The following is an 8123-nucleotide window of genomic DNA, read 5'->3' on the forward strand; positions in this document are numbered from 1 at the left end:
ATGCACCGGGTAAGGTAAAATAGGCTCAGAGATACAAAAGCTATATGCTCTTCCTCATATGTAGATGTTAGCATTGAATTACTAATTTTATATGTTCAAATTAGAGTTCCAGTAGTTTCCAGAGTTCTGTAATAAAGCCTTTGGGAAGGAAATTTCATAAGAGAGATGACAGAATGCAGTTAGGTAATATAAAAGCAGAAAGGAGTCGTTTGACACTATCCAGCAAGGAGGATATCAGAGATGATGGTGCAAGAGAGTTAATTGAAGGAAGAGTGATTAGAAAGTCACATGGATACCTATGCTGTATCCAATTGTTAAAATATAATCTATTTTTTAAGGTAAAAAAAGTGGTTTAAGAGAGATAACCTTGCAAAGCTAGAAAAACTTCCTCACAGTAGCCACTGGTTATTGAACAAACAAACAGAAACAGTGCCAAGGATGGATACTTCCTTGAATTGTTGGACTTGGAGGTCTCATGTTGCTCCACAATAAGACAGGTATTTGTTATTGTTCTTGGTTGCCCATTACAACTCTATAGTAAGATTCTACTGATAAAAGTAGCACATACCAAGAATTCATGATATAGACAAACAACGCTGGAACTGAGGATGAAGTTTCCTTTTACTGTACTATTATTCCTAGTTCCAGAAAATACTATGCAGGCTATAGAGGGAAATACAGCATCAATTGTCTTATTCAGATACACATCTTCAAATCACCTAGGAAAGAAGATGCCAAACAATGTGTGTACATTGTAGATTGCACTTGCACAATAGTGGCACTATGCTTTAGGAGATAACTGATTGAACTCTGGTGGGATCCAAGGCACACTCAGGCACATGTGATGGGTTGTAGGAAAGATAGTCCCATTAAGTTAGATGAGATAGCTGGGAGATTGTCCAAGCAAAAGATGTAAGCTTTAAACTATATAGAAATCTCATGTTATTGTTTACACTGCTAGAGGGTCAGAGAAGGTCCCACTAAAATCAATGTCAAAGGCCATTCTCAGAGCAACTTATCAACCACTGATCTGGAATTCTCAGAAGCTGTGGATGCTTGAACTAGGTCTGGATCAAAACAAACTCTATGAGTCAGAGAATGTAGCTCAGCAGTAGAACACTTGAATAGTATATACAAATCTTTGGGTTCTAGTCTCAGAACTGAAGAGAGAAAAAATAAAAAGGAATGAGATCATAAATAGTCAAGCATGGACTGAAGAGAAGGTTGGGGCCCTATCCCATTCACAGACTTGAGGCATTGATAGACATGGGTGGGAGATTAAAGAGGATGTGGGTGATAGAGTAATCACATTACATTATATACATGAAATCATTAAGTAAAATTAATGAAAATAGGAAAGGCCTGTTTTTCATATACTATTATTCCCTCTATCTCTAAAATATAAATCTGATATGTCTGTTTCTGTTAATCTACCGCTACTCCATGGGTCTATGTTGCCATCATCTCTTATGGAACTTGTATTTACTTCATTTCAGTTTCACTATGAAACCTGGCCTATTATTTAAAAACATGAGTTGACATCTTCTTCTTAAAACACACCAGGTACATCTGAAATCACAGAAAGCAAAACACTTTGTTAGGGGTTTGGAAGTAATACTTGATCTGGTCCTTTCCATTTCTTGATTTTTCATCACATCAGCCTTGTTGCTACTTAAATGAAATTGTACTTTCTTTGCCTTCCATGAGTGCTCTCTTTTCTAGAATTTCTTTTCAGAATATTTTTATTTTTATATTTTATATTATTTTTATATTATATTTTATTATTATTTTTATTTTTATTTTATTTTTGTTTTATTTTCTATATAGATGTGCATATTTTGGTATGTTATATGTACTTCATTTAGTTTAATTGCTACATACACATGAAAGCTTTAATAAGGCACCCATTCCTTCCAGAAAACCTATTTCAAATTCTAATGCTTCCAGTGTTTGAAAACATCATCTTCTAACACCCTTGACTAAGGGGATATTTCTTTTCATAGGATTTTCATAGTATCAAATATTTGCTATGTTACCATTATTATTAAAAAATAAAACCATAGGCCACCCATCACCATGTCTCTCATTGTAGATGGACAGAGGACACGCAGCAGTCCACCTGCTGTCCAGCCATGTGGTACAAGTGTGTGGTAGATGCTCAGAGGCCAGCCGGCCCCATGATCAGGCTGCAGCTGTAGCCATTACAATGTGCAAGTATCTGTTGGAGAGATGAGAGAGAAAGAGAAGCAGAAAGGTTTGATCATTATGAAGAGAGGCAGAGCTAGAGACACATGGGTGGAGAGAAATAACTTGATATGAGTAGCTTGCCCTGCTAAACTAGTGGTGAAGGTTGCCTCTGTGGTTCCTTTTGGAATTCCCTAAGATTTACATTACCAGTATTACCTTTAGGTTTTCACCATGAGTTGTACTTCCATCTTCAGGACATGGACAGTTTCATTCATTTCCTTGCACTCCGTGTTTTCCTAGATTTCTTTAAGAGATTTATTCATTTCCTCTTTAGGAATTCCTATCATCTTTATGCAGATTTCCCCCACACCCTTTTCTTCTTTGTCTTAGATAATCATTGCCTGCTGTGCTAGTGTTGAAGGCTTCAATGGAGACATATTATCCTGTCTGTTTCTGGTTATGTCTTAACCCTGACTTCCAAGCATCTGGGATTGGGTTTATTATTGTTTTCTGTGATGACATTTGGTTTTGCCTCTGTCTAGTGACTGTTTTGTTTAGTGGTTTCAGCTTCTTCCATGGTCTTTTGGGGAGTGTCCCACACTGAGCAGGTCCTCAAGGCTGTCTCTGACTGGATCAAAGAGCAGTAGAAAGGCAACATCGAGCTGTCTGAGGCAGAAAATATGGACACGCCCCCAGATGATGAGAGCAAAGAAGGGGCTGGGGAACAGAAGGCGGAACATATGACTAGGACCCTGAGGGGTGTGATGCTGGTCGGCCTGGAAGCCAAGGGTCTTCTGCTCAAGGGGGACTTGGATCTGGAACTAGTTCTGCTCTGTAAGGAGAAGCCCACAACTGCCCTTCTGGACAAGGTGGCTGACAACCTGGCCATCCAGCTCACTACTGTAACAGAAGACAAGTATGAAATACTCCAGTCTGGGGATGATACTGTGATTGTGATAAAAAATACAAAAGAGCCTCCCTTGTCCTTGACCATCCATCTGACCTACCCTGTTGTCAGAGAAGAAATGGAGAAAGTATTAGCTGGAGAAACGCTATCAGTCAATGACCCCCGGATGTTCTGGACAGGCAGAAATGCCTTGCTGCCTTGGCGTCCCTCCGACTTGCCAAGTGGTTCCAGGCCACAGCCAATGGGCTGAAGTCACGTGTCATTGTCATCCGTGTCCTAAGGGATCTGTGTACCCGAGTACCCACCTGGGGTCCCCTCAGAGGATGACCTCTGGAGTTGCTGTGTGAGAAGTCCATCAGCACTGACAATAGGCCAATGGGTGCTGGTGAAGTCCTGCAGAGAGTGCTGGAGTGCCTGGCATCTGGCATCGTAATGCCAGATGGTTCTGGCATTTATGACCCTTGTGAAAAAGAAGCCACTGATGCTATTGGGCATCTAGACAGACAGCAACGGGAAGATATCACACAGAGTGTGCAGCATGCTCTGCGGATTGCTGCCTTTGGTCAACTCCATAAAGAACTGGAAATGGACCCCCTGCCTTCCAAAATGCCCAAGAAACCAAAGAACAAGAACCTGGTGGATTACACTGTTCAAATCCCCCCCAGGACCACCTATGCCATCACACCCATGAAACGCCCCATGGAAGAGGATGGGGAGGAGAAGTCTCCCAGCAAAAAGAAAAAGATCCAGAAGAAAGAGGAGAAGGCTTAGCCTCCCCAAGCTATGAATGCCTTGATGAGGTTAAACCAGCTGAAGCAAGGGCTGCAGTACAAGCTGATCTCCCAGACGGATCCTGTTCATGCTCCCATCTTCACTATGTCTGTGGAGGTAGACAGGAGTACCTTCGAGGCCTCGGGGCCATCTAAAAAGACCGCAAAGTTCCATGAGGCTGTGAAAGTGTTACAGGACATGGGCTTGCCAATAGGTGCTGAAGGCAGAGACTCCAGCAAGGGGGAGGACTCCACTGAGGAGTCAGATGGGAAGCGAGCAGTAGTGGCCCCACCCCTGTGGTGGAAGTAGTCTCCAACCCCAGTTCTGTCTTCCCTTCAGATGTCACTACTGGGCAGGGACCGATTTTGACTAAGCATGGCAAGAACCCTGTTATAGAGCTCAATGAGAAGAGAAGTGTCCTCAAATATGAGCTCATTTCTGAGATGGGGGCAACCACGACAAACGGTTTGTTATGGGGGTTGAGGTGGACGGACAGAAGTTTCAAGGTGCTGGTTCAAACAAAAAGGTGGCAAAGGCTTATGCTGCACTTGCTGCATTAGAGAAGCTTTTCCCTGGCGCCCCTCTTGCTCTTGAAGCCAACAAAAAGAAAAGAACCCCTGTACCTGTCAGAGGTGGACCCAAATTTGCTGCCAAGCCACACAACCCTGGCTTTGACATGGGAGGCCCTATGCATAATGAAGTGCCCCCTCCTCCCAACATTCGAGGTCAGGGCAGAGGAGTTAACATCCGAGGTCAAGGACGGGGGCGAGGATTTGGTGGCACCAACCATGGAGGAGGCTACATGAATGCTGGTACTAGATATGGAAGCTATGGGTACAGCAGCAATTCAGCCATAACAGGCTACAGTCAGTTCTACAGCAATGGAGGGCATTCTGGGAATGCCGGTGGTGGAGGCAGCAGGGGGAGGTGGTGGCTCATCCAGCTACAGCTCCTACTACCAAGGAGACAGCTACAGCTCACCAGTACCCCTGAAACATGCCGGGAAGAAGCTGCTGCATGGGGCCAGCAGAAATCCTCCTACAGCTCGGGCTACCAGTCCCACCAGGGCCAGCAGCAACCTTACAACCAGAGCCAGTACAGCAGCTACAGTATGCCACAGGGCAAGCAGAAAGGCTATGGCCATGGGCAGGGCAGCTACTTCTCCTACTCCAACTCTTACAACTCCCCTGGTGGTGGTGGTGGTTCTGACTACAGCTACGACAGCAAATTCAACTACAGTGTTAGTGGAGGCCAGAGTGGAGGGAAGAGCTATGGCTCCAGAGTGTCATCCTACAACACGGGCTCACATGGGGGTTATGGCGCAGGTTCTGGAGGCAGCTCTTTATACCAAGGCAAACAAAGAGGCTACTCATCACAGTCAAACTACAGCTCCCCTGGGTCCAGCCAGAGCTACAGCGGCCCTGCCAGCTCCTACCAGTCCTCACAGGGTGGCTACAGTCAGAACACAGAGCACAGCATGAACTACCAGTACAGATAAAGCCCCAAGCTGCCCCTCTCAACCTTCTGCACCTCTGCCTCCAACTTTTCTCGGGAGATTGAGTCTGCACATGACCAGTTGCCATGTTCACTGGGCCCACCTTCCATGTTGCTTACCTTGCCACGCTGTGAGGTGTGGTGGTCCCCGGGACCCGTGCCGTGACCCCTATAGCTGTGTTTTGGACTCCGTGTCTTCAGTGGTTTGTTAATTACCATTACACCTTGTCTGATAGTGTTCCGAGTTCTTGCCGTGCAAGAACAGTATCCTTTTCTGTTTATGCCTGGTATAAGTTCCATAGGTGTCTCTCAATAGTTGCAGAAGGGATACATCATCTGTTAATCCTTTTTGTGAAGTGAGTTACATGAACTTTCATTATTTTAATGCTTAGTGATTCAGTTTTATAAGTGAAAATTTTATCTTAAAAAACAATGGGGTGTTTTTTTTGTTTGTTTGTTTGTTTTGGGTTTTTTTGTATGTTTGGATCATTCAGAAAGTACATTTGAATTCTGATGAATGTAGATAAATAAAAGAAAAACAAAACAAACAAACAAAAGGGACTGTGTTTTATTTCAGAGAATCTGAGTTCAGTTCCCAGCACAGATATCACACAGTGTTCAATGACCTGCAACTCCAGCTCCAGTTGGATCTGAGGACTCCAGAATTTTCAGGTTCCTGATTTCACACACAGACACACAGACAGAGAGACAGACAGACTGACAGACACACACACACACACAAACACACAAACATGGGTAAGGACCATACATACTTACAAATCATAAAAATAACCTTTAAAATATTTTTCAGGAAGATAAAGTAATTGTTGAGGGTACTTTGATTCCTGAGATTCCACTTTATTTACAACATTTTCTCTCTTCCTTTCTTTTCCTAGTCCCTCTCACAGCCCTCACCACATTCATTAAAGTAAATTAAGTTTATAAAATCAACACAAAAGTGTGGTAAAGATGATTCCATAGAAAGAGTTTTGTTCTACACATATGAGACACAGCGTTCAGAGCATCAGAACCACTGCAAAATCTGGGCATAATGGTTTAAACAGAAAATTGCTGGGGCAAATTAACTAGTCAGAGTAGCTAGAATCAATGACTTTCAGACTCAGTGAGAAATGCTGACTCAAAAACCAAAGTAGAGGTCAATAAGGAAAAGACTAAGGATCAACCAGGTGTCTCCAAATCAATGAACATATGCCTACATCCACATACATAACTATGCACTTGCAATCATAGATAAAAACTGAAAGTGCATCTGAAAATATTAGACTAATATGATCATACCTTAAGGTAGAAAAGAAGAAAATGTCTAGGATCAGCACATCCAAATTAATACAACATTAAAATCACTTTTCATTTATTTATCCTTCACATATTATATTCCAACCACAGTTTCCCCTCTTTCAAGTCTCTTCCCTACCTCTCTTCTTTGCTAGATCTACTCTTCCTTTGTTTTCTTTCAGAAAAGAACAGGCCTCCCAGGGATATCAACCAACATGGCATAGCAAGTTACAATAAGGCTAATACCCACATATCCTGGCTGGATGAGGCAACACAGTAGGAGAAAAAGGGGTCCCAGAGGTAGACAAAAGAGTCAGTCCCCTCTCCTACTGTTAGGAATCCAACAAGAACACCAAGACCCACAACCATAATATATTTGTCAGGGACCTAGGTCAGACCCATGCAGTATCCCTGATTATTGGTTCAGTCTGTGAGTTTCTATGAGTCCTGGGTAGGTGATTCTGTGAGCTGTGTACTTGTGGTATCCTTGACCCCAGAAGCTCCTAGGTAGATGAACATGGACTTATTGATATTGTAGTTAAATGTCCAAGCTTTCTTCAGATATTGACATGAGAGAAAAATAAGTTTTAAATTATGATAAGGTTAGCATGTTTCATATAAAAGCAAACATTTAATTCTTAATCACAGAGCCTCAGACAGTGTCTGAGGACACTCTGGGGACATTGCAATTTCTGAGCAACATTCAAGCATGAATACACGTGACAAAAGAAGCAACCATCACGGCAATCCAGACATTGACTTCTTTCTGGATGAAGAGAAATTGTCTGGAGAATGTTTTAAAGAAGAACTTTACATTTTCTAAGTCCTTTCCTTCTTTTCTTAGGCAATAGTTCAGATTCTTCGATCTTTGCCTTAAACAATGATTTCAGACAACCTGGAGATGGTTAGCTGAATTATTGAGAGCAAACTTTATAGGACAAAATGAAGGGATTCGGACACAAAGAAGAAGAATGTGATTCAGACGAAGTTTGTCAGACTTTTAGAGAGTCTTGAAAGTTGTCCAATTTTTCCAGGATTTTGGCTACTCTTTAGAGCTAATCTTCCAAAGAGATCAGGAAAGGGAGAGGAGGCGCAGACATACTGATTTTGATGCCCACATGGATGAGGCAGATGTAAACACAGAAACTGAGTAGGCAGGTTTTTCAGGGTAGGAAAAATTTGAACAAGTAGTAAAAGAGGTGATTTTTAAAGCAGAAGTTAAAGCTTAAATTAAGGAGCTTTTCAAACACCTAGAAAATTTTAAAAATTAATAAAGTATTAACTATAAACCATCAAAGTATTGATATATTAGCTAATTTATGACAATATAAGCTTTTTTAAAAATTAACATTTTTGTTATCTGTTTATATCTAATATCATATTATTTCATATTTATAGATTGTATTGCCAAATATAATTGTATTGCTATATATAATTGCTTGACTGTTATCCAAAGCAATTTTACTAA

At 41.8% G+C, this 8123-nt stretch overlaps 1 pseudogene; it reads left to right on the forward strand.

Annotated features, from left to right (window-relative positions):
- Positions 1-1247: 1247 nt before the first annotated feature.
- On the forward strand, positions 1248-5371 carry LOC114635507 (annotated as a pseudogene).
- Positions 5372-8123: the final 2752 nt, after the last annotated feature.

Source organism: Grammomys surdaster, unplaced genomic scaffold (genome assembly GCF_004785775.1).
Source record: "Grammomys surdaster isolate TR1022 unplaced genomic scaffold, NIH_TR_1.0 110541, whole genome shotgun sequence".
Classification (NCBI taxonomy): Eukaryota; Metazoa; Chordata; class Mammalia; order Rodentia; family Muridae; genus Grammomys; species Grammomys surdaster.